The sequence below is a fragment of the Triturus cristatus genome, chromosome 6, assembly GCF_964204655.1.
Source record: "Triturus cristatus chromosome 6, aTriCri1.1, whole genome shotgun sequence".
Classification (NCBI taxonomy): domain Eukaryota; kingdom Metazoa; phylum Chordata; class Amphibia; order Caudata; family Salamandridae; genus Triturus; species Triturus cristatus.
In genome coordinates this window covers 884,090,626-884,113,947 of record NC_140589.1, presented here as the reverse complement: position 1 = coordinate 884,113,947, position 23,322 = coordinate 884,090,626, and the positions used below count along the sequence as shown (strand labels likewise).

Here is a 23,322-nt window from a genome sequence, read left to right as displayed (position 1 = left end):
GGCCACGATCGGCCAATACCTCTCTATTAGGGTGGAGGGTGAACATTTCTTGGACCTCAGAAACTGAGGGATGCAGGCCCAATATGTCCTCCAAGGGCCTAGAGGACCCGGTGCCCAATCATGCCTTGTGTTTTTCAGCTTACCCGACCAATTTGGTTGCAAGGCGGATTTTAACAGTACTGCTGAAAAGGGACTCCCAGACAGCCCTGAGGCCATCATTTGCATAGGCCCTCCCCTTCTCTTTGTCTTGCTTCCCACAAAGCAACGCATCGCTGGCAGCAGTATAGATTTGGGGGTTGTGAAGAATAATGACAGGGAGGCTGAAGAAGAGAAAGAAAAGTCCCAGAAGTCCTGCAGGCTTCCTTGCTAAATGCAGCTGGACACATAGAGTGCACCTTCTTTACTGCGAGGTAAATACATTAAAAATGTTGAGGAGAGAAAAATTGAAAAATACATATTAGGAGGAAAGCACTGGAACCTGCTTTATTATTTCAATTAGTCTTGAAAACATAGAACATTTCTCTCCTGAAAGCTGGTAAAAATATGGAACGCTTCACGAATTTGCGTGTCATCCTTGCGCAGGGGCCATGCTAATCTTCTCTGTATCGTTCCAATTTTAGTATATGTGCTGCCGAAGCGAGCACACTTCATTGATGAACCTACAATGTTTATAAACTCTCTAAATCTACAGTCTCTAGACATAGGGTGGCCTGGCAGAGATGCTCGGATGGCCTGTAAGCATTCAAATCTGAGCCAATGGGCAAAAATGAATGAAGAGTAACAATCCATTATTCTTCACTGCATTTGTGGTCCAAGACTTCACCAATTGGAAGTATGTAGATTATGCCAGGGTTGCAAAGGCTCATGGTTCAGGCTACAGACAAGGAACATTGTGACATCAAGCTGCCTGTGGAACAGTGATATTAGAGGTGAAACAGCTGCACAGTAGGTTAGGTGAAGGGCTCTGAGAGTGGAAAGGCAGCATGCCTGGGTCCCTGGACAAGGTGAGCCTATGACAAGGTGTCTGAATTTTCGCCTGTATTGTAATATTAAACACTTTATTGTTGTACCCGCCTGCTGATTAAGAAGTCCTCAAGATCAGCTCCACACAGACGTGGAACTGATGATGTTAATGCAGACTATTTAAGAAACTGAGGCTGATCTAAAACATTTCCTTGGATCTAGGACCATTTCGCCTGACTTTTAGGTCCTTCCTCCTCCTAAAGTCCTTTGTATAAGTTAGGAACACCTGACAGAACAGAATTTCAGGAGGTCCCTCAGGTGGGTTTACTTGTGTCTTCTGGTTGTGAGCAGTAAACATGGCTAAAAAGGTTGATGGAATGGTGTTTTAAAACACACACACACACACACACACAATTTCTGGTCCTCTTAAGGACAAAAGTATGGGTGTACCTACATGGGGCCAGTGGCGCAATGGATAACGCGTCTGACTACGGATCAGAAGATTGTAGGTTTGACTCCTATCTGGCTCGAAAGGGTCATAGGTCCCTGTTTTATGGTATTCCTGTGGAATTCTTATTTACTTCAGACTTGTTGTAGGTTCAATATTCTTGAGCACGACTCATCCAGCAGTCGTTCCATGGTAGGGCTGCAGTAATAGGACCACGGCTGGTTAAAAGTTTCCCATTTGCTGCTGGATTCTATGTGAAGGCCGTCATGTGGTGTGCTGCTTTTGTATTTCAACATGGGTCTCTGAGTCTCTAAACTAGGAAAAAATCTTGTTGAGAAAAGTGTGTGTGAGAGGATCTGTGGGTGCAGGCAGGTGTGTGCACTTGAGTGCTGACCCATTTACATGTGTGAGAGAGACAAGCAAATTGCCTGTGGGATGTAGGCCTACAACTGGAACCAAGCAGCCAGGCATAACCACAGGTAAGGAGAGAGGAAGGCAGTTCATTATTAGAGCAGGATCATGAGCATCTTGCCCTGCTCCCTTCTGCCCCGATCGGCCAAGACCTCTCTATTAGGGTGGAGGGTGAACATTTCTTGGACCTCAGAAACTGAGGGATGCAGGCCCAATATGTCCTCCAAGGGCCTAGAGGACCCGGTGCCCAATCATGCCTGGTATTTTTCAGCTTACCAGACCAATCTGGTTGCAAGGCGGATTTTAACAGTACTGCTGAAAAGGGACTCCCAGACAGCCCTGAGGCCATCATTTGCATAGGCCCTCCCCTTCTCTTTGTCTTGCTTCCCACAAAGCAACGCATCGCTGGCAGCAGTATAGATTTGGGGGTTGTGAAGAATAATGACAGGGAGGCTGAAGAAGAGAAAGAAAAGTCCCAGAAGTCCTGCAGGCTTCCTTGCTAAATGCAGCTGGACACATAGAGTACACCTTCTTTACTGCGAGGTAAATACATTAAAAATGTTGAGGAGAGAAAAATTGAAAAATACATATTAGGAGGAAAGCACTGGAACCTGCTTTATTATTTCAATTAGTCTTGAAAACATAGAACATTTCTCTCCTGAAAGCTGGTAAAAATATGGTACGCTTCACGAATTTGCGTGTCATCCTTGCGCAGGGGCCATGCTAATCTTCTCTGTATCGTTCCAATTTTAGTATATGTGCTGCCGAAGCGAGCACACTTCAGTGATGAACCTACAATGTTTATAAACTCTCTAAATCTACAGTCTCTAGACATAGGGTGGCCTGGCAGAGATGCTCGGATGGCCTGTAAGCATTCAAATCTGAGCCAATGGGCAAAAATGAATGAAGAGTAACAATCCATTATTCTTCACTGCATTTGTGGTCCAAGACTTCACCAATTGGAAGTATGTAGATTATGCCAGGGTTGCAAAGGCTCATGGTTCAGGCTACAGACAAGGAACATTGTGACATCAAGCTGCCTGTGGAACAGTGATATTAGAGGTGAAACAGCTGCACAGTAGGTTAGGTGAAGGGCTCTGAGAGTGGAAAGGCAGCATGCCTGGGTCCCTGGACAAGGTGAGCCTATGACAAGGTGTCTGAATTTTCGCCTGTATTGTAATATTAAACACTTTATTGTTGTACCCGCCTGCTGATTAAGAAGTCCGCAAGATCAGCTCCACACAGACGTGGAACTGATGATGTTAATGCAGACTATTTAAGAAACTGAGGCTGATCTAAAACATTTCCTTGGATCTAGGACCATTTCGCCTGACTTTTAGGTCCTTCCTCCTCCTAAAGTCCTTTGTATAAGTTAGGAACACCTGACAGAACAGAATTTCAGGAGGTCCCTCAGGTGGGTTTACTTGTGTCTTCTGGTTGTGAGCAGTAAACATGGCTAAAAAGGTTGATGGAATGGTGTTTTAAAACACACACACACACACACACACACACACACACAATTTCTGGTCCTCTTAAGGACAAAAGTATGGGTGTACCTACATGGGGCCAGTGGCGCAATGGATAACGCGTCTGACTACGGATCAGAAGATTGTAGGTTTGATTCCTATCTGGCTCGAAAGGGTCATAGGTCCATGTTTTATGGTATTCCTGTGGAATTCTTCTTTACCTCAGACTTGTTGTAGGTTCAATATTCTCGAGCACGACTCATCCAGCAGTCGTTCCATGGTAGGGCTGCAGTAATAGGACCACGGCTAGTTAAAAGTTTCCCATTTGCTGCTGGATTCTATGTGAAGGCCGTCATGTGGTGTGCTGCTTTTGTATTTCAACATGGGTCTCTGAGTCTCTAAACTAGGAAAAAATCTTGTTGAGAAAAGTGTGTGTGAGAGGATCTGTGGGTGCAGGCAGGTGTGTGCACTTGAGTGCTGACCCATTTACATGTGTGAGAGAGACAAGCAAATTGCCTGTGGGATGTAGGCCTACAACTGGAACCAAGCAGCCAGGCATAACCACAGGTAAGGAGAGAGGAAGGCAGTTCATTATTAGAGCAGGATCATGAGCATCTTGCCCTGCTCCCTTCTGCCCCGATCGGCCACGATCGGCCAATACCTCTCTATTAGGGTGGAGGGTGAACATTTCTTGGACCTCAGAAACTGAGGGATGCAGGCCCAATATGTCCTCCAAGGGCCTAGAGGACCCGGTGCCCAATCATGCCTTGTGTTTTTCAGCTTACCCGACCAATTTGGTTGCAAGGCGGATTTTAACAGTACTGCTGAAAAGGGACTCCCAGACAGCCCTGAGGCCATCATTTGCATAGGCCCTCCCCTTCTCTTTGTCTTGCTTCCCACAAAGCAACGCATCGCTGGCAGCAGTATAGATTTGGGGGTTGTGAAGAATAATGACAGGGAGGCTGAAGAAGAGAAAGAAAAGTCCCAGAAGTCCTGCAGGCTTCCTTGCTAAATGCAGCTGGACACATAGAGTGCACCTTCTTTACTGCGAGGTAAATACATTAAAAATGTTGAGGAGAGAAAAATTGAAAAATACATATTAGGAGGAAAGCACTGGAACCTGCTTTATTATTTCAATTAGTCTTGAAAACATAGAACATTTCTCTCCTGAAAGCTGGTAAAAATATGGAACGCTTCACGAATTTGCGTGTCATCCTTGCGCAGGGGCCATGCTAATCTTCTCTGTATCGTTCCAATTTTAGTATATGTGCTGCCGAAGCGAGCACACTTCATTGTTGAACCTACAATGTTTATAAACTCTCTAAATCTACAGTCTCTAGACATAGGGTGGCCTGGCAGAGATGCTCGGATGGCCTGTAAGCATTCAAATCTGAGCCAATGGGCAAAAATGAATGAAGAGTAACAATCCATTATTCTTCACTGCATTTGTGGTCCAAGACTTCACCAATTGGAAGTATGTAGATTATGCCAGGGTTGCAAAGGCTCATGGTTCAGGCTACAGACAAGGAACATTGTGACATCAAGCTGCCTGTGGAACAGTGATATTAGAGGTGAAACAGCTGCACAGTAGGTTAGGTGAAGGGCTCTGAGAGTGGAAAGGCAGCATGCCTGGGTCCCTGGACAAGGTGAGCCTATGACAAGGTGTCTGAATTTTCGCCTGTATTGTAATATTAAACACTTTATTGTTGTACCCGCCTGCTGATTAAGAAGTCCTCAAGATCAGCTCCACACAGACGTGGAACTGATGATGTTAATGCAGACTATTTAAGAAACTGAGGCTGATCTAAAACATTTCCTTGGATCTAGGACCATTTCGCCTGACTTTTAGGTCCTTCCTCCTCCTAAAGTCCTTTGTATAAGTTAGGAACACCTGACAGAACAGAATTTCAGGAGGTCCCTCAGGTGGGTTTACTTGTGTCTTCTGGTTGTGAGCAGTAAACATGGCTAAAAAGGTTGATGGAATGGTGTTTTAAAACACACACACACACACACACACACACAATTTCTGGTCCTCTTAAGGACAAAAGTATGGGTGTACCTACATGGGGCCAGTGGCGCAATGGATAACGCGTCTGACTACGGATCAGAAGATTGTAGGTTTGACTCCTATCTGGCTCGAAAGGGTCATAGGTCCCTGTTTTATGGTATTCCTGTGGAATTCTTATTTACCTCAGACTTGTTGTAGGTTCAATATTCTTGAGCACGACTCATCCAGCAGTCGTTCCATGGTAGGGCTGCAGTAATAGGACCACGGCTGGTTAAAAGTTTCCCATTTGCTGCTGGATTCTATGTGAAGGCCGTCATGTGGTGTGCTGCTTTTGTATTTCAACATGGGTCTCTGAGTCTCTAAACTAGGAAAAAATCTTGTTGAGAAAAGTGTGTGTGAGAGGATCTGTGGGTGCAGGCAGGTGTGTGCACTTGAGTGCTGACCCATTTACATGTGTGAGAGAGACAAGCAAATTGCCTGTGGGATGTAGGCCTACAACTGGAACCAAGCAGCCAGGCATAACCACAGGTAAGGAGAGAGGAAGGCAGTTCATTATTAGAGCAGGATCATGAGCATCTTGCCCTGCTCCCTTCTGCCCCGATCGGCCAAGACCTCTCTATTAGGGTGGAGGGTGAACATTTCTTGGACCTCAGAAACTGAGGGATGCAGGCCCAATATGTCCTCCAAGGGCCTAGAGGACCCGGTGCCCAATCATGCCTGGTATTTTTCAGCTTACCAGACCAATCTGGTTGCAAGGCGGATTTTAACAGTACTGCTGAAAAGGGACTCCCAGACAGCCCTGAGGCCATCATTTGCATAGGCCCTCCCCTTCTCTTTGTCTTGCTTCCCACAAAGCAACGCATCGCTGGCAGCAGTATAGATTTGGGGGTTGTGAAGAATAATGACAGGGAGGCTGAAGAAGAGAAAGAAAAGTCCCAGAAGTCCTGCAGGCTTCCTTGCTAAATGCAGCTGGACACATAGAGTACACCTTCTTTACTGCGAGGTAAATACATTAAAAATGTTGAGGAGAGAAAAATTGAAAAATACATATTAGGAGGAAAGCACTGGAACCTGCTTTATTATTTCAATTAGTCTTGAAAACATAGAACATTTCTCTCCTGAAAGCTGGTAAAAATATGGTACGCTTCACGAATTTGCGTGTCATCCTTGCGCAGGGGCCATGCTAATCTTCTCTGTATCGTTCCAATTTTAGTATATGTGCTGCCGAAGCGAGCACACTTCAGTGATGAACCTACAATGTTTATAAACTCTCTAAATCTACAGTCTCTAGACATAGGGTGGCCTGGCAGAGATGCTCGGATGGCCTGTAAGCATTCAAATCTGAGCCAATGGGCAAAAATGAATGAAGAGTAACAATCCATTATTCTTCACTGCATTTGTGGTCCAAGACTTCACCAATTGGAAGTATGTAGATTATGCCAGGGTTGCAAAGGCTCATGGTTCAGGCTACAGACAAGGAACATTGTGACATCACGCTGCCTGTGGAACAGTGATATTAGAGGTGAAACAGCTGCACAGTAGGTTAGGTGAAGGGCTCTGAGAGTGGAAAGGCAGCATGCCTGGGTCCCTGGACAAGGTGAGCCTATGACAAGGTGTCTGAATTTTCGCCTGTATTGTAATATTAAACACTTTATTGTTGTACCCGCCTGCTGATTAAGAAGTCCTCAAGATCAGCTCCACACAGACGTGGAACTGATGATGTTAATGCAGACTATTTAAGAAACTGAGGCTGATCTAAAACATTTCCTTGGATCTAGGACCATTTCGCCTGACTTTTAGGTCCTTCCTCCTCCTAAAGTCCTTTGTATAAGTTAGGAACACCTGACAGAACAGAATTTCAGGAGGTCCCTCAGGTGGGTTTACTTGTGTCTTCTGGTTGTGAGCAGTAAACATGGCTAAAAAGGTTGATGGAATGGTGTTTTAAAACACACACACACACACACACACACACACACAATTTCTGGTCCTCTTAAGGACAAAAGTATGGGTGTACCTACATGGGGCCAGTGGCGCAATGGATAACGCGTCTGACTACGGATCAGACGATTGTAGGTTTGATTCCTATCTGGCTCGAAAGGGTCATAGGTCCCTGTTTATGGTATTCCTGTGGAATTCTTATTTACCTCAGACTTGTTGTAGGTTCAATATTCTCGAGCACGACTCATCCAGCAGTCGTTCCATGGTAGGGCTGCAGTAATAGGACCACGGCTAGTTAAAAGTTTCCCATTTGCTGCTGGATTCTATGTGAAGGCCGTCATGTGGTGTGCTGCTTTTGTATTTCAACATGGGTCTCTGAGTCTCTAAACTAGGAAAAAATCTTGTTGAGAAAAGTGTGTGTGAGAGGATCTGTGGGTGCAGGCAGGTGTGTGCACTTGAGTGCTGACCCATTTACATGTGTGAGAGAGACAAGCAAATTGCCTGTGGGATGTAGGCCTACAACTGGAACCAAGCAGCCAGGCATAACCACAGGTAAGGAGAGAGGAAGGCAGTTCATTATTAGAGCAGGATCATGAGCATCTTGCCCTGCTCCCTTCTGCCCCGATCGGCCACGACCTCTCTATTAGGGTGGAGGGTGAACATTTCTTGGACCTCAGAAACTGAGGGATGCAGGCCCAATATGTCCTCCAAGGGCCTAGAGGACCCGGTGCCCAATCATGCCTGGTGTTTTTCAGCTTACCCGACCAATCTGGTTGCAAGGCGGATTTTAACAGTACTGCTGAAAAGGGACTCCCAGACAGCCCTGAGGCCATCATTTGCATAGGCCCTCCCCTTCTCTTTGTCTTGCTTCCCACAAAGCAACGCATCGCTGGCAGCAGTATAGATTTGGGGGTTGTGAAGAATAATGACAGGGAGGCTGAAGAAGAGAAAGAAAAGTCCCAGAAGTCCTGCAGGCTTCCTTGCTAAATGCAGCTGGACACATAGAGTGCACCTTCTTTACTGCGAGGTAAATACATTAAAAATGTTGAGGAGAGAAAAATTGAAAAATACATATTAGGAGGAAAGCACTGGAACCTGCTTTATTATTTCAATTAGTCTTGAAAACATAGAACATTTCTCTCCTGAAAGCTGGTAAAAATATGGAACGCTTCACGAATTTGCGTGTCATCCTTGCGCAGGGGCCATGCTAATCTTCTCTGTATCGTTCCAATTTTAGTATATGTGCTGCCGAAGCGAGCACACTTCATTGATGAACCTACAATGTTTATAAACTCTCTAAATCTACAGTCTCTAGACATAGGGTGGCCTGGCAGAGATGCTCGGATGGCCTGTAAGCATTCACATCTGAGCCAATGGGCAAAAATGAATGAAGAGTAACAATCCATTATTCTTCACTGCATTTGTGGTCCAAGACTTCACCAATTGGAAGTATGTAGATTATGCCAGGGTTGCAAAGGCTCATGGTTCAGGCTACAGACAAGGAACATTGTGACATCACGCTGCCTGTGGAACAGTGATATTAGAGGTGAAACAGCTGCACAGTAGGTTAGGTGAAGGGCTCTGAGAGTGGAAAGGCAGCATGCCTGGGTCCCTGGACAAGGTGAGCCTATGACAAGGTGTCTGAATTTTCGCCTGTATTGTAATATTAAACACTTTATTGTTGTACCCGCCTGCTGATTAAGAAGTCCTCAAGATCAGCTCCACACAGACGTGGAACTGATGATGTTAATGCAGACTATTTAAGAAACTGAGGCTGATCTAAAACATTTCCTTGGATCTAGGACCATTTCGCCTGACTTTTAGGTCCTTCCTCCTCCTAAAGTCCTTTGTATAAGTTAGGAACACCTGACAGAACAGAATTTCAGGAGGTCCCTCAGGTGGGTTTACTTGTGTCTTCTGGTTGTGAGCAGTAAACATGGCTAAAAAGGTTGATGGAATGGTGTTTTAAAACACACACACACACACACACACACAATTTCTGGTCCTCTTAAGGACAAAAGTATGGGTGTACCTACATGGGGCCAGTGGCGCAATGGATAACGCGTCTGACTACGGATCAGACGATTGTAGGTTTGATTCCTATCTGGCTCGAAAGGGTCATAGGTCCCTGTTTATGGTATTCCTGTGGAATTCTTATTTACCTCAGACTTGTTGTAGGTTCAATATTCTCGAGCACGACTCATCCAGCAGTCGTTCCATGGTAGGGCTGCAGTAATAGGACCACGGCTAGTTAAAAGTTTCCCATTTGCTGCTGGATTCTATGTGAAGGCCGTCATGTGGTGTGCTGCTTTTGTATTTCAACATGGGTCTCTGAGTCTCTAAACTAGGAAAAAATCTTGTTGAGAAAAGTGTGTGTGAGAGGATCTGTGGGTGCAGGCAGGTGTGTGCACTTGAGTGCTGACCCATTTACATGTGTGAGAGAGACAAGCAAATTGCCTGTGGGATGTAGGCCTACAACTGGAACCAAGCAGCCAGGCATAACCACAGGTAAGGAGAGAGGAAGGCAGTTCATTATTAGAGCAGGATCATGAGCATCTTGCCCTGCTCCCTTCTGCCCCGATCGGCCACGACCTCTCTATTAGGGTGGAGGGTGAACATTTCTTGGACCTCAGAAACTGAGGGATGCAGGCCCAATATGTCCTCCAAGGGCCTAGAGGACCCGGTGCCCAATCATGCCTGGTGTTTTTCAGCTTACCCGACCAATCTGGTTGCAAGGCGGATTTTAACAGTACTGCTGAAAAGGGACTCCCAGACAGCCCTGAGGCCATCATTTGCATAGGCCCTCCCCTTCTCTTTGTCTTGCTTCCCACAAAGCAACGCATCGCTGGCAGCAGTATAGATTTGGGGGTTGTGAAGAATAATGACAGGGAGGCTGAAGAAGAGAAAGAAAAGTCCCAGAAGTCCTGCAGGCTTCCTTGCTAAATGCAGCTGGACACATAGAGTGCACCTTCTTTACTGCGAGGTAAATACATTAAAAATGTTGAGGAGAGAAAAATTGAAAAATACATATTAGGAGGAAAGCACTGGAACCTGCTTTATTATTTCAATTAGTCTTGAAAACATAGAACATTTCTCTCCTGAAAGCTGGTAAAAATATGGAACGCTTCACGAATTTGCGTGTCATCCTTGCGCAGGGGCCATGCTAATCTTCTCTGTATCGTTCCAATTTTAGTATATGTGCTGCCGAAGCGAGCACACTTCATTGATGAACCTACAATGTTTATAAACTCTCTAAATCTACAGTCTCTAGACATAGGGTGGCCTGGCAGAGATGCTCGGATGGCCTGTAAGCATTCACATCTGAGCCAATGGGCAAAAATGAATGAAGAGTAACAATCCATTATTCTTCACTGCATTTGTGGTCCAAGACTTCACCAATTGGAAGTATGTAGATTATGCCAGGGTTGCAAAGGCTCATGGTTCAGGCTACAGACAAGGAACATTGTGACATCACGCTGCCTGTGGAACAGTGATATTAGAGGTGAAACAGCTGCACAGTAGGTTAGGTGAAGGGCTCTGAGAGTGGAAAGGCAGCATGCCTGGGTCCCTGGACAAGGTGAGCCTATGACAAGGTGTCTGAATTTTCGCCTGTATTGTAATATTAAACACTTTATTGTTGTACCCGCCTGCTGATTAAGAAGTCCTCAAGATCAGCTCCACACAGACGTGGAACTGATGATGTTAATGCAGACTATTTAAGAAACTGAGGCTGATCTAAAACATTTCCTTGGATCTAGGACCATTTCGCCTGACTTTTAGGTCCTTCCTCCTCCTAAAGTCCTTTGTATAAGTTAGGAACACCTGACAGAACAGAATTTCAGGAGGTCCCTCAGGTGGGTTTACTTGTGTCTTCTGGTTGTGAGCAGTAAACATGGCTAAAAAGGTTGATGGAATGGTGTTTTAAAACACACACACACACACACACACACAATTTCTGGTCCTCTTAAGGACAAAAGTATGGGTGTACCTACATGGGGCCAGTGGCGCAATGGATAACGCGTCTGACTACGGATCAGAAGATTGTAGGTTTGATTCCTATCTGGCTCGAAAGGGTCATAGGTCCATGTTTTATGGTATTCCTGTGGAATTCTTATTTACCTCAGACTTGTTGTAGGTTCAATATTCTCGAGCACGACTCATCCAGCAGTCGTTCCATGGTAGGGCTGCAGTAATAGGACCACGGCTAGTTAAAAGTTTCCCATTTGCTGCTGGATTCTATGTGAAGGCCGTCATGTGGTGTGCTGCTTTTGTATTTCAACATGGGTCTCTGAGTCTCTAAACTAGGAAAAAATCTTGTTGAGAAAAGTGTGTGTGAGAGGATCTGTGGGTGCAGGCAGGTGTGTGCACTTGAGTGCTGACCCATTTACATGTGTGAGAGAGACAAGCAAATTGCCTGTGGGATGTAGGCCTACAACTGGAACCAAGCAGCCAGGCATAACCACAGGTAAGGAGAGAGGAAGGCAGTTCATTATTAGAGCAGGATCATGAGCATCTTGCCCTGCTCCCTTCTGCCCCGATCGGCCAAGACCTCTCTATTAGGGTGGAGGGTGAACATTTCTTGGACCTCAGAAACTGAGGGATGCAGGCCCAATATGTCCTCCAAGGGCCTAGAGGACCCGGTGCCCAATCATGCCTGGTATTTTTCAGCTTACCAGACCAATCTGGTTGCAAGGCGGATTTTAACAGTACTGCTGAAAAGGGACTCCCAGACAGCCCTGAGGCCATCATTTGCATAGGCCCTCCCCTTCTCTTTGTCTTGCTTCCCACAAAGCAACGCATCGCTGGCAGCAGTATAGATTTGGGGGTTGTGAAGAATAATGACAGGGAGGCTGAAGAAGAGAAAGAAAAGTCCCAGAAGTCCTGCAGGCTTCCTTGCTAAATGCAGCTGGACACATAGAGTACACCTTCTTTACTGCGAGGTAAATACATTAAAAATGTTGAGGAGAGAAAAATTGAAAAATACATATTAGGAGGAAAGCACTGGAACCTGCTTTATTATTTCAATTAGTCTTGAAAACATAGAACATTTCTCTCCTGAAAGCTGGTAAAAATATGGTACGCTTCACGAATTTGCGTGTCATCCTTGCGCAGGGGCCATGCTAATCTTCTCTGTATCGTTCCAATTTTAGTATATGTGCTGCCGAAGCGAGCACACTTCAGTGATGAACCTACAATGTTTATAAACTCTCTAAATCTACAGTCTCTAGACATAGGGTGGCCTGGCAGAGATGCTCGGATGGCCTGTAAGCATTCAAATCTGAGCCAATGGGCAAAAATGAATGAAGAGTAACAATCCATTATTCTTCACTGCATTTGTGGTCCAAGACTTCACCAATTGGAAGTATGTAGATTATGCCAGGGTTGCAAAGGCTCATGGTTCAGGCTACAGACAAGGAACATTGTGACATCACGCTGCCTGTGGAACAGTGATATTAGAGGTGAAACAGCTGCACAGTAGGTTAGGTGAAGGGCTCTGAGAGTGGAAAGGCAGCATGCCTGGGTCCCTGGACAAGGTGAGCCTATGACAAGGTGTCTGAATTTTCGCCTGTATTGTAATATTAAACACTTTATTGTTGTACCCGCCTGCTGATTAAGAAGTCCTCAAGATCAGCTCCACACAGACGTGGAACTGATGATGTTAATGCAGACTATTTAAGAAACTGAGGCTGATCTAAAACATTTCCTTGGATCTAGGACCATTTCGCCTGACTTTTAGGTCCTTCCTCCTCCTAAAGTCCTTTGTATAAGTTAGGAACACCTGACAGAACAGAATTTCAGGAGGTCCCTCAGGTGGGTTTACTTGTGTCTTCTGGTTGTGAGCAGTAAACATGGCTAAAAAGGTTGATGGAATGGTGTTTTAAAACACACACACACACACACACACACACACACAATTTCTGGTCCTCTTAAGGACAAAAGTATGGGTGTACCTACATGGGGCCAGTGGCGCAATGGATAACGCGTCTGACTACGGATCAGAAGATTGTAGGTTTGATTCCTATCTGGCTCGAAAGGGTCATAGGTCCATGTTTTATGGTATTCCTGTGGAATTCTTATTTACCTCAGACTTGTTGTAGGTTCAATATTCTCGAGCACGACTCATCCAGCAGTCGTTCCATGGTAGGGCTGCAGTAATAGGACCACGGCTAGTTAAAAGTTTCCCATTTGCTGCTGGATTCTATGTGAAGGCCGTCATGTGGTGTGCTGCTTTTGTATTTCAACATGGGTCTCTGAGTCTCTAAACTAGGAAAAAATCTTGTTGAGAAATGTGTGTGTGAGAGGATCTGTGGGTGCAGGCAGGTGTGTGCACTTGAGTGCTGACCCATTTACATGTGTGAGAGAGACAAGCAAATTGCCTGTGGGATGTAGGCCTACAACTGGAACCAAGCAGCCAGGCATAACCACAGGTAAGGAGAGAGGAAGGCAGTTCATTATTAGAGCAGGATCATGAGCATCTTGCCCTGCTCCCTTCTGCCCCGATCGGCCACGATCGGCCAATACCTCTCTATTAGGGTGGAGGGTGAACATTTCTTGGACCTCAGAAACTGAGGGATGCAGGCCCAATATGTCCTCCAAGGGCCTAGAGGACCCGGTGCCCAATCATGCCTGGTGTTTTTCAGCTTACCCGACCAATCTGGTTGCAAGGCGGATTTTAACAGTACTGCTGAAAAGGGACTCCCAGACAGCCCTGAGGCCATCATTTGCATAGGCCCTCCCCTTCTCTTTGTCTTGCTTCCCACAAAGCAACGCATCGCTGGCAGCAGTATAGATTTGGGGGTTGTGAAGAATAATGACAGGGAGGCTGAAGAAGAGAAAGAAAAGTCCCAGAAGTCCTGCAGGCTTCCTTGCTAAATGCAGCTGGACACATAGAGTGCACCTTCTTTACTGCGAGGTAAATACATTAAAAATGTTGAGGAGAGAAAAATTGAAAAATACATATTAGGAGGAAAGCACTGGAACCTGCTTTATTATTTCAATTAGTCTTGAAAACATAGAACATTTCTCTCCTGAAAGCTGGTAAAAATATGGAACGCTTCACGAATTTGCGTGTCATCCTTGCGCAGGGGCCATGCTAATCTTCTCTGTATCGTTCCAATTTTAGTATATGTGCTGCCGAAGCGAGCACACTTCATTGATGAACCTACAATGTTTATAAACTCTCTAAATCTACAGTCTCTAGACATAGGGTGGCCTGGCAGAGATGCTCGGATGGCCTGTAAGCATTCACATCTGAGCCAATGGGCAAAAATGAATGAAGAGTAACAATCCATTATTCTTCACTGCATTTGTGGTCCAAGACTTCACCAATTGGAAGTATGTAGATTATGCCAGGGTTGCAAAGGCTCATGGTTCAGGCTACAGACAAGGAACATTGTGACATCACGCTGCCTGTGGAACAGTGATATTAGAGGTGAAACAGCTGCACAGTAGGTTAGGTGAAGGGCTCTGAGAGTGGAAAGGCAGCATGCCTGGGTCCCTGGACAAGGTGAGCCTATGACAAGGTGTCTGAATTTTCGCCTGTATTGTAATATTAAACACTTTATTGTTGTACCCGCCTGCTGATTAAGAAGTCCTCAAGATCAGCTCCACACAGACGTGGAACTGATGATGTTAATGCAGACTATTTAAGAAACTGAGGCTGATCTAAAACATTTCCTTGGATCTAGGACCATTTCGCCTGACTTTTAGGTCCTTCCTCCTCCTAAAGTCCTTTGTATAAGTTAGGAACACCTGACAGAACAGAATTTCAGGAGGTCCCTCAGGTGGGTTTACTTGTGTCTTCTGGTTGTGAGCAGTAAACATGGCTAAAAAGGTTGATGGAATGGTGTTTTAAAACACACACACACACACACACACACACACACAATTTCTGGTCCTCTTAAGGACAAAAGTATGGGTGTACCTACATGGGGCCAGTGGCGCAATGGATAACGCGTCTGACTACGGATCAGACGATTGTAGGTTTGATTCCTATCTGGCTCGAAAGGGTCATAGGTCCCTGTTTATGGTATTCCTGTGGAATTCTTATTTACCTCAGACTTGTTGTAGGTTCAATATTCTCGAGCACGACTCATCCAGCAGTCGTTCCATGGTAGGGCTGCAGTAATAGGACCACGGCTAGTTAAAAGTTTCCCATTTGCTGCTGGATTCTATGTGAAGGCCGTCATGTGGTGTGCTGCTTTTGTATTTCAACATGGGTCTCTGAGTCTCTAAACTAGGAAAAAATCTTGTTGAGAAAAGTGTGTGTGAGAGGATCTGTGGGTGCAGGCAGGTGTGTGCACTTGAGTGCTGACCCATTTACATGTGTGAGAGAGACAAGCAAATTGCCTGTGGGATGTAGGCCTACAACTGGAACCAAGCAGCCAGGCATAACCACAGGTAAGGAGAGAGGAAGGCAGTTCATTATTAGAGCAGGATCATGAGCATCTTGCCCTGCTCCCTTCTGCCCCGATCGGCCACGACCTCTCTATTAGGGTGGAGGGTGAACATTTCTTGGACCTCAGAAACTGAGGGATGCAGGCCCAATATGTCCTCCAAGGGCCTAGAGGACCCGGTGCCCAATCATGCCTGGTGTTTTTCAGCTTACCCGACCAATCTGGTTGCAAGGCGGATTTTAACAGTACTGCTGAAAAGGGACTCCCAGACAGCCCTGAGGCCATCATTTGCATAGGCCCTCCCCTTCTCTTTGTCTTGCTTCCCACAAAGCAACGCATCGCTGGCAGCAGTATAGATTTGGGGGTTGTGAAGAATAATGACAGGGAGGCTGAAGAAGAGAAAGAAAAGTCCCAGAAGTCCTGCAGGCTTCCTTGCTAAATGCAGCTGGACACATAGAGTGCACCTTCTTTACTGCGAGGTAAATACATTAAAAATGTTGAGGAGAGAAAAATTGAAAAATACATATTAGGAGGAAAGCACTGGAACCTGCTTTATTATTTCAATTAGTCTTGAAAACATAGAACATTTCTCTCCTGAAAGCTGGTAAAAATATGGAACGCTTCACGAATTTGCGTGTCATCCTTGCGCAGGGGCCATGCTAATCTTCTCTGTATCGTTCCAATTTTAGTATATGTGCTGCCGAAGCGAGCACACTTCATTGATGAACCTACAATGTTTATAAACTCTCTAAATCTACAGTCTCTAGACATAGGGTGGCCTGGCAGAGATGCTCGGATGGCCTGTAAGCATTCACATCTGAGCCAATGGGCAAAAATGAATGAAGAGTAACAATCCATTATTCTTCACTGCATTTGTGGTCCAAGACTTCACCAATTGGAAGTATGTAGATTATGCCAGGGTTGCAAAGGCTCATGGTTCAGGCTACAGACAAGGAACATTGTGACATCACGCTGCCTGTGGAACAGTGATATTAGAGGTGAAACAGCTGCACAGTAGGTTAGGTGAAGGGCTCTGAGAGTGGAAAGGCAGCATGCCTGGGTCCCTGGACAAGGTGAGCCTATGACAAGGTGTCTGAATTTTCGCCTGTATTGTAATATTAAACACTTTATTGTTGTACCCGCCTGCTGATTAAGAAGTCCTCAAGATCAGCTCCACACAGACGTGGAACTGATGATGTTAATGCAGACTATTTAAGAAACTGAGGCTGATCTAAAACATTTCCTTGGATCTAGGACCATTTCGCCTGACTTTTAGGTCCTTCCTCCTCCTAAAGTCCTTTGTATAAGTTAGGAACACCTGACAGAACAGAATTTCAGGAGGTCCCTCAGGTGGGTTTACTTGTGTCTTCTGGTTGTGAGCAGTAAACATGGCTAAAAAGGTTGATGGAATGGTGTTTTAAAACACACACACACACACACACACACAATTTCTGGTCCTCTTAAGGACAAAAGTATGGGTGTACCTACATGGGGCCAGTGGCGCAATGGATAACGCGTCTGACTACGGATCAGAAGATTGTAGGTTTGATTCCTATCTGGCTCGAAAGGGTCATAGGTCCATGTTTTATGGTATTCCTGTGGAATTCTTATTTACCTCAGACTTGTTGTAGGTTCAATATTCTCGAGCACGACTCATCCAGCAGTCGTTCCATGGTAGGGCTGCAGTAATAGGACCACGGCTAGTTAAAAGTTTCCCATTTGCTGCTGGATTCTATGTGAAGGCCGTCATGTGGTGTGCTGCTTTTGTATTTCAACATGGGTCTCTGAGTCTCTAAACTAGGAAAAAATCTTGTTGAGAAAAGTGTGTGTGAGAGGATCTGTGGGTGCAGGCAGGTGTGTGCACTTGAGTGCTGACCCATTTACATGTGTGAGAGAGACAAGCAAATTGCCTGTGGGATGTAGGCCTACAACTGGAACCAAGCAGCCAGGCATAACCACAGGTAAGGAGAGAGGAAGGCAGTTCATTATTAGAGCAGGATCATGAGCATCTTGCCCTGCTCCCTTCTGCCCCGATCGGCCAAGACCTCTCTATTAGGGTGGAGGGTGAACATTTCTTGGACCTCAGAAACTGAGGGATGCAGGCCCAATATGTCCTCCAAGGGCCTAGAGGACCCGGTGCCCAATCATGCCTGGTATTTTTCAGCTTACCAGACCAATCTGGTTGCAAGGCGGATTTTAACAGTACTGCTGAAAAGGGACTCCCAGACAGCCCTGAGGCCATCATTTGCATAGGCCCTCCCCTTCTCTTTGTCTTGCTTCCCACAAAGCAACGCATCGCTGGCAGCAGTATAGATTTGGGGGTTGTGAAGAATAATGACAGGGAGGCTGAAGAAGAGAAAGAAAAGTCCCAGAAGTCCTGCAGGCTTCCTTGCTAAATGCAGCTGGACACATAGAGTACACCTTCTTTACTGCGAGGTAAATACATTAAAAATGTTGAGGAGAGAAAAATTGAAAAATACATATTAGGAGGAAAGCACTGGAACCTGCTTTATTATTTCAATTAGTCTTGAAAACATAGAACATTTCTCTCCTGAAAGCTGGTAAAAATATGGTACGCTTCACGAATTTGCGTGTCATCCTTGCGCAGGGGCCATGCTAATCTTCTCTGTATCGTTCCAATTTTAGTATATGTGCTGCCGAAGCGAGCACACTTCAGTGATGAACCTACAATGTTTATAAACTCTCTAAATCTACAGTCTCTAGACATAGGGTGGCCTGGCAGAGATGCTCGGATGGCCTGTAAGCATTCAAATCTGAGCCAATGGGCAAAAATGAATGAAGAGTAACAATCCATTATTCTTCACTGCATTTGTGGTCCAAGACTTCACCAATTGGAAGTATGTAGATTATGCCAGGGTTGCAAAGGCTCATGGTTCAGGCTACAGACAAGGAACATTGTGACATCACGCTGCCTGTGGAACAGTGATATTAGAGGTGAAACAGCTGCACAGTAGGTTAGGTGAAGGGCTCTGAGAGTGGAAAGGCAGCATGCCTGGGTCCCTGGACAAGGTGAGCCTATGACAAGGTGTCTGAATTTTCGCCTGTATTGTAATATTAAACACTTTATTGTTGTACCCGCCTGCTGATTAAGAAGTCCTCAAGATCAGCTCCACACAGACGTGGAACTGATGATGTTAATGCAGACTATTTAAGAAACTGAGGCTGATCTAAAACATTTCCTTGGATCTAGGACCATTTCGCCTGACTTTTAGGTCCTTCCTCCTCCTAAAGTCCTTTGTATAAGTTAGGAACACCTGACAGAACAGAATTTCAGGAGGTCCCTCAGGTGGGTTTACTTGTGTCTTCTGGTTGTGAGCAGTAAACATGGCTAAAAAGGTTGATGGAATGGTGTTTTAAAACACACACACACACACACACACACACACACAATTTCTGGTCCTCTTAAGGACAAAAGTATGGGTGTACCTACATGGGGCCAGTGGCGCAATGGATAACGCGTCTGACTACGGATCAGAAGATTGTAGGTTTGATTCCTATCTGGCTCGAAAGGGTCATAGGTCCATGTTTTATGGTATTCCTGTGGAATTCTTATTTACCTCAGACTTGTTGTAGGTTCAATATTCTCGAGCACGACTCATCCAGCAGTCGTTCCATGGTAGGGCTGCAGTAATAGGACCACGGCTAGTTAAAAGTTTCCCATTTGCTGCTGGATTCTATGTGAAGGCCGTCATGTGGTGTGCTGCTTTTGTATTTCAACATGGGTCTCTGAGTCTCTAAACTAGGAAAAAATCTTGTTGAGAAAAGTGTGTGTGAGAGGATCTGTGGGTGCAGGCAGGTGTGTGCACTTGAGTGCTGACCCATTTACATGTGTGAGAGAGACAAGCAAATTGCCTGTGGGATGTAGGCCTACAACTGGAACCAAGCAGCCAGGCATAACCACAGGTAAGGAGAGAGGAAGGCAGTTCATTATTAGAGCAGGATCATGAGCATCTTGCCCTGCTCCCTTCTGCCCCGATCGGCCACGATCGGCCAATACCTCTCTATTAGGGTGGAGGGTGAACATTTCTTGGACCTCAGAAACTGAGGGATGCAGGCCCAATATGTCCTCCAAGGGCCTAGAGGACCCGGTGCCCAATCATGCCTGGTGTTTTTCAGCTTACCCGACCAATCTGGTTGCAAGGCGGATTTTAACAGTACTGCTGAAAAGGGACTCCCAGACAGCCCTGAGGCCATCATTTGCATAGGCCCTCCCCTTCTCTTTGTCTTGCTTCCCACAAAGCAACGCATCGCTGGCAGCAGTATAGATTTGGGGGTTGTGAAGAATAATGACAGGGAGGCTGAAGAAGAGAAAGAAAAGTCCCAGAAGTCCTGCAGGCTTCCTTGCTAAATGCAGCTGGACACATAGAGTGCACCTTCTTTACTGCGAGGTAAATACATTAAAAATGTTGAGGAGAGAAAAATTGAAAAATACATATTAGGAGGAAAGCACTGGAACCTGCTTTATTATTTCAATTAGTCTTGAAAACATAGAACATTTCTCTCCTGAAAGCTGGTAAAAATATGGAACGCTTCACGAATTTGCGTGTCATCCTTGCGCAGGGGCCATGCTAATCTTCTCTGTATCGTTCCAATTTTAGTATATGTGCTGCCGAAGCGAGCACACTTCATTGATGAACCTACAATGTTTATAAACTCTCTAAATCTACAGTCTCTAGACATAGGGTGGCCTGGCAGAGATGCTCGGATGGCCTGTAAGCATTCACATCTGAGCCAATGGGCAAAAATGAATGAAGAGTAACAATCCATTATTCTTCACTGCATTTGTGGTCCAAGACTTCACCAATTGGAAGTATGTAGATTATGCCAGGGTTGCAAAGGCTCATGGTTCAGGCTACAGACAAGGAACATTGTGACATCACGCTGCCTGTGGAACAGTGATATTAGAGGTGAAACAGCTGCACAGTAGGTTAGGTGAAGGGCTCTGAGAGTGGAAAGGCAGCATGCCTGGGTCCCTGGACAAGGTGAGCCTATGACAAGGTGTCTGAATTTTCGCCTGTATTGTAATATTAAACACTTTATTGTTGTACCCGCCTGCTGATTAAGAAGTCCTCAAGATCAGCTCCACACAGACGTGGAACTGATGATGTTAATGCAGACTATTTAAGAAACTGAGGCTGATCTAAAACATTTCCTTGGATCTAGGACCATTTCGCCTGACTTTTAGGTCCTTCCTCCTCCTAAAGTCCTTTGTATAAGTTAGGAACACCTGACAGAACAGAATTTCAGGAGGTCCCTCAGGTGGGTTTACTTGTGTCTTCTGGTTGTGAGCAGTAAACATGGCTAAAAAGGTTGATGGAATGGTGTTTTAAAACACACACACACACACACACACACACACACAATTTCTGGTCCTCTTAAGGACAAAAGTATGGGTGTACCTACATGGGGCCAGTGGCGCAATGGATAACGCGTCTGACTACGGATCAGACGATTGTAGGTTTGATTCCTATCTGGCTCGAAAGGGTCATAGGTCCCTGTTTATGGTATTCCTGTGGAATTCTTATTTACCTCAGACTTGTTGTAGGTTCAATATTCTCGAGCACGACTCATCCAGCAGTCGTTCCATGGTAGGGCTGCAGTAATAGGACCACGGCTAGTTAAAAGTTTCCCATTTGCTGCTGGATTCTATGTGAAGGCCGTCATGTGGTGTGCTGCTTTTGTATTTCAACATGGGTCTCTGAGTCTCTAAACTAGGAAAAAATCTTGTTGAGAAAAGTGTGTGTGAGAGGATCTGTGGGTGCAGGCAGGTGTGTGCACTTGAGTGCTGACCCATTTACATGTGTGAGAGAGACAAGCAAATTGCCTGTGGGATGTAGGCCTACAACTGGAACCAAGCAGCCAGGCATAACCACAGGTAAGGAGAGAGGAAGGCAGTTCATTATTAGAGCAGGATCATGAGCATCTTGCCCTGCTCCCTTCTGCCCCGATCGGCCACGACCTCTCTATTAGGGTGGAGGGTGAACATTTCTTGGACCTCAGAAACTGAGGGATGCAGGCCCAATATGTCCTCCAAGGGCCTAGAGGACCCGGTGCCCAATCATGCCTGGTGTTTTTCAGCTTACCCGACCAATCTGGTTGCAAGGCGGATTTTAACAGTACTGCTGAAAAGGGACTCCCAGACAGCCCTGAGGCCATCATTTGCATAGGCCCTCCCCTTCTCTTTGTCTTGCTTCCCACAAAGCAACGCATCGCTGGCAGCAGTATAGATTTGGGGGTTGTGAAGAATAATGACAGGGAGGCTGAAGAAGAGAAAGAAAAGTCCCAGAAGTCCTGCAGGCTTCCTTGCTAAATGCAGCTGGACACATAGAGTGCACCTTCTTTACTGCGAGGTAAATACATTAAAAATGTTGAGGAGAGAAAAATTGAAAAATACATATTAGGAGGAAAGCACTGGAACCTGCTTTATTATTTCAATTAGTCTTGAAAACATAGAACATTTCTCTCCTGAAAGCTGGTAAAAATATGGAACGCTTCACGAATTTGCGTGTCATCCTTGCGCAGGGGCCATGCTAATCTTCTCTGTATCGTTCCAATTTTAGTATATGTGCTGCCGAAGCGAGCACACTTCATTGATGAACCTACAATGTTTATAAACTCTCTAAATCTACAGTCTCTAGACATAGGGTGGCCTGGCAGAGATGCTCGGATGGCCTGTAAGCATTCACATCTGAGCCAATGGGCAAAAATGAATGAAGAGTAACAATCCATTATTCTTCACTGCATTTGTGGTCCAAGACTTCACCAATTGGAAGTATGTAGATTATGCCAGGGTTGCAAAGGCTCATGGTTCAGGCTACAGACAAGGAACATTGTGACATCACGCTGCCTGTGGAACAGTGATATTAGAGGTGAAACAGCTGCACAGTAGGTTAGGTGAAGGGCTCTGAGAGTGGAAAGGCAGCATGCCTGGGTCCCTGGACAAGGTGAGCCTATGACAAGGTGTCTGAATTTTCGCCTGTATTGTAATATTAAACACTTTATTGTTGTACCCGCCTGCTGATTAAGAAGTCCTCAAGATCAGCTCCACACAGACGTGGAACTGATGATGTTAATGCAGACTATTTAAGAAACTGAGGCTGATCTAAAACATTTCCTTGGATCTAGGACCATTTCGCCTGACTTTTAGGTCCTTCCTCCTCCTAAAGTCCTTTGTATAAGTTAGGAACACCTGACAGAACAGAATTTCAGGAGGTCCCTCAGGTGGGTTTACTTGTGTCTTCTGGTTGTGAGCAGTAAACATGGCTAAAAAGGTTGATGGAATGGTGTTTTAAAACACACACACACACACACACACACAATTTCTGGTCCTCTTAAGGACAAAAGTATGGGTGTACCTACATGGGGCCAGTGGCGCAATGGATAACGCGTCTGACTACGGATCAGAAGATTGTAGGTTTGATTCCTATCTGGCTCGAAAGGGTCATAGGTCCATGTTTTATGGTATTCCTGTGGAATTCTTATTTACCTCAGACTTGTTGTAGGTTCAATATTCTCGAGCACGACTCATCCAGCAGTCGTTCCATGGTAGGGCTGCAGTAATAGGACCACGGCTAGTTAAAAGTTTCCCATTTGCTGCTGGATTCTATGTGAAGGCCGTCATGTGGTGTGCTGCTTTTGTATTTCAACATGGGTCTCTGAGTCTCTAAACTA

The 23,322-nt window shown here is 45.5% G+C and overlaps 18 non-coding genes across 18 annotated transcripts; 6 read left to right on the top strand and 12 right to left on the bottom strand.

Annotated features, from left to right (window-relative positions):
• Positions 1-537: 537 nt before the first annotated feature.
• On the bottom strand, positions 538-644 carry LOC146820077 (U6 spliceosomal RNA). Its single transcript, XR_014964231.1, has one exon. It is a non-coding gene; the product is annotated as a U6 spliceosomal RNA (small nuclear RNA).
• Positions 645-2,492: 1,848 nt separating this feature from the next.
• Positions 2,493-2,599, bottom strand: LOC146820076 (U6 spliceosomal RNA). Its single transcript, XR_014965350.1, has one exon. It is a non-coding gene; the product is annotated as a U6 spliceosomal RNA (small nuclear RNA).
• A 786-nt stretch (positions 2,600-3,385) lies between these two features.
• Positions 3,386-3,458, top strand: TRNAR-ACG (transfer RNA arginine (anticodon ACG)). The gene has a single exon. It is a non-coding gene; the product is annotated as a tRNA-Arg (tRNA).
• Positions 3,459-4,467: 1,009 nt separating this feature from the next.
• On the bottom strand, positions 4,468-4,574 carry LOC146820074 (U6 spliceosomal RNA). The gene has a single exon (XR_014964220.1). It is a non-coding gene; the product is annotated as a U6 spliceosomal RNA (small nuclear RNA).
• A 1,852-nt stretch (positions 4,575-6,426) lies between these two features.
• LOC146820073 (U6 spliceosomal RNA) lies at positions 6,427-6,533 on the bottom strand. The gene has a single exon (XR_014965349.1). It is a non-coding gene; the product is annotated as a U6 spliceosomal RNA (small nuclear RNA).
• Positions 6,534-8,388: 1,855 nt separating this feature from the next.
• LOC146820072 (U6 spliceosomal RNA) lies at positions 8,389-8,495 on the bottom strand. The gene has a single exon (XR_014964208.1). It is a non-coding gene; the product is annotated as a U6 spliceosomal RNA (small nuclear RNA).
• Positions 8,496-10,344: 1,849 nt separating this feature from the next.
• On the bottom strand, positions 10,345-10,451 carry LOC146820071 (U6 spliceosomal RNA). The gene has a single exon (XR_014964196.1). It is a non-coding gene; the product is annotated as a U6 spliceosomal RNA (small nuclear RNA).
• A 778-nt stretch (positions 10,452-11,229) lies between these two features.
• Positions 11,230-11,302, top strand: TRNAR-ACG (transfer RNA arginine (anticodon ACG)). Its single transcript has one exon. It is a non-coding gene; the product is annotated as a tRNA-Arg (tRNA).
• Positions 11,303-12,301: 999 nt separating this feature from the next.
• LOC146820069 (U6 spliceosomal RNA) lies at positions 12,302-12,408 on the bottom strand. Its single transcript, XR_014965348.1, has one exon. It is a non-coding gene; the product is annotated as a U6 spliceosomal RNA (small nuclear RNA).
• A 784-nt stretch (positions 12,409-13,192) lies between these two features.
• On the top strand, positions 13,193-13,265 carry TRNAR-ACG (transfer RNA arginine (anticodon ACG)). Its single transcript has one exon. It is a non-coding gene; the product is annotated as a tRNA-Arg (tRNA).
• A 1,009-nt stretch (positions 13,266-14,274) lies between these two features.
• Positions 14,275-14,381, bottom strand: LOC146820067 (U6 spliceosomal RNA). Its single transcript, XR_014964185.1, has one exon. It is a non-coding gene; the product is annotated as a U6 spliceosomal RNA (small nuclear RNA).
• Positions 14,382-16,236: 1,855 nt separating this feature from the next.
• LOC146820066 (U6 spliceosomal RNA) lies at positions 16,237-16,343 on the bottom strand. The gene has a single exon (XR_014964174.1). It is a non-coding gene; the product is annotated as a U6 spliceosomal RNA (small nuclear RNA).
• Positions 16,344-17,121: 778 nt separating this feature from the next.
• TRNAR-ACG (transfer RNA arginine (anticodon ACG)) lies at positions 17,122-17,194 on the top strand. Its single transcript has one exon. It is a non-coding gene; the product is annotated as a tRNA-Arg (tRNA).
• Positions 17,195-18,193: 999 nt separating this feature from the next.
• LOC146820064 (U6 spliceosomal RNA) lies at positions 18,194-18,300 on the bottom strand. Its single transcript, XR_014965347.1, has one exon. It is a non-coding gene; the product is annotated as a U6 spliceosomal RNA (small nuclear RNA).
• Positions 18,301-19,084: 784 nt separating this feature from the next.
• TRNAR-ACG (transfer RNA arginine (anticodon ACG)) lies at positions 19,085-19,157 on the top strand. Its single transcript has one exon. It is a non-coding gene; the product is annotated as a tRNA-Arg (tRNA).
• Positions 19,158-20,166: 1,009 nt separating this feature from the next.
• LOC146820062 (U6 spliceosomal RNA) lies at positions 20,167-20,273 on the bottom strand. Its single transcript, XR_014964163.1, has one exon. It is a non-coding gene; the product is annotated as a U6 spliceosomal RNA (small nuclear RNA).
• A 1,855-nt stretch (positions 20,274-22,128) lies between these two features.
• Positions 22,129-22,235, bottom strand: LOC146820061 (U6 spliceosomal RNA). Its single transcript, XR_014964152.1, has one exon. It is a non-coding gene; the product is annotated as a U6 spliceosomal RNA (small nuclear RNA).
• A 778-nt stretch (positions 22,236-23,013) lies between these two features.
• On the top strand, positions 23,014-23,086 carry TRNAR-ACG (transfer RNA arginine (anticodon ACG)). Its single transcript has one exon. It is a non-coding gene; the product is annotated as a tRNA-Arg (tRNA).
• Positions 23,087-23,322: the final 236 nt, after the last annotated feature.